Source organism: Humulus lupulus, chromosome 1, assembly GCF_963169125.1.
Source record: "Humulus lupulus chromosome 1, drHumLupu1.1, whole genome shotgun sequence".
Taxonomy (NCBI): Eukaryota; Viridiplantae; Streptophyta; class Magnoliopsida; order Rosales; family Cannabaceae; genus Humulus; species Humulus lupulus.
In genome coordinates, this window is record NC_084793.1 from 172727392 (window position 1) to 172729175 (window position 1784).

The 1784-nt window shown below is 36.3% G+C and overlaps 1 non-coding gene across 1 annotated transcript; it reads right to left on the reverse strand.

The window, feature by feature from the left end:
* Positions 1-1080: 1080 nt before the first annotated feature.
* On the reverse strand, positions 1081-1187 carry LOC133813258 (small nucleolar RNA R71). Its single transcript, XR_009884291.1, has one exon. It is a non-coding gene; the product is annotated as a small nucleolar RNA R71 (small nucleolar RNA).
* Positions 1188-1784: the final 597 nt, after the last annotated feature.

The window sequence follows — 1784 nt, forward strand, 5'->3', positions numbered from 1 at the left end:
GATTGCATGCTTAATAAGTTTATTGATTGGTAAAAAGAATTAATTAATGAGCGCTTAACTTCAATTAATCGTGATAGGAAAACTAGGATAATTGTCTGCTTAAGTGATATCTGTGGGGTAATAGTTTAATTGGGAATTGGGAATAATGTTTTTCATTGTTTATTAATTGATTGTTAAAGGTGGAGAATAATTCTATACTGCTCTTTAAAATCGTTATTATCAATTGTTATTTGCTTGTTATTGTTACTATAAGCTATTAAATTTTGAAAATAAAACCTCCTTTTTAATTCTTATCTTTATTTTGAATAATAAATTAATCAATAGTCCTCGTGGGGTTCGACCTGTATGTACCAATATACTAAATAATTTGTGATACTGAAAATAAAATCTTAAGTTAATTTGATACGGCATACGACACGCATCAAATTTTTGGCGTCGTTGCTGGGACTATAGTAAGCCTTTTTATTATTCAAATTAATTGACTATTTACACACTAGTTCATTACCTTGGAAACTTCAGGTGTATATGTTTGGCGACGATACTCGAGATAGACTACAAGCAATAAAGTAATATCCCGAGACATTGTCATCCCGCTCTTCTCGCACTATTACTGATAATCCACTCTTTCAACATTCAACAAGGAAAGTTAATCTGACACAAGTGTCATTACCATCTGACGATGATTATGACTCAGATTCATCAATTAAGTCTCAGATGGCTCATGATAGGACATTGAAAGAGTTGGCAGCATTGACTCTAGACCATCAAACATTATGTATACAATATCTGACTTAGGATGTCAACTTCAAACTAATGTCTGGCTTCATACATTTATTACCATATTTCCATGGGCTACCTGGAGAGGACCTGAACAAGCATTTGACAAAGTTTCATATTGTCTATTCTAGTATGAAACCAACTGTTGTGACTGAAGAACAAATTAAGTTAAGAGCCTTTCCATTCTCTCTAAAAGATGGTGCTAAGACTCGACTCTAATATTTTCCTCCCGGAATTGTGAAGACATGGAATGAGATGAAGAATTTGTTCTTGGAGCACTACTTTCTGACATCTAAGGTTCGAAGTATAAGGAAGGAAATCCGTGGCATTCGCCAATAGACTGGGGAGTTTTTGTATGAGTATTGGGAGCGTTTCAAGATATTATGTGGTAGCTGCCCTGACCATCAAATAAGTGAGCAACTCCTAATCCAGTATTTTTATGAAGGACTTTTACCATTGGGTAGGAGTATGATTGATGCATGATGCAAGTGGGGGAGCTCTGGTGTATAAAACTTTTGCTACAGCAAGGAGCTTGATTTCTAATATGCCTGCTAATTCCCAATAGTTTTGTGATCATCAAGAAGTACCAGTAAAATGGGTTAATGAGATGATTTCTAATGTAGAGCGGCAACTTGCTCAATTGACTACTATGGTGCAACAGATGGCAATAGGTCAACAAGTTATACCTTGCTGTAATTGTCAAGTGGTGGGGCATCCTACTGATGTCTGTCCCACTCTTTAAGAAGATGTCAATGAGCTGGTGAATGCTATGGGGGGATTCCTAGGGTAGCCAAGGCAGAGGTATGATCCTTATGCATTCACTTATAATGAGGGGTGGAAGGATCATCCTAATTTTTTCCTATGAGAATCAACAACAAGATATACCTACTAGACCACCAGGGTTCAATTTTGAGCAAAGACCTCAACAATCTTATGCACCTCGCCCTCAAAAACCTCTTATAGGAGTGCCATAAGATTAGGAACCATCTCTTGCAGATATGTTAAAA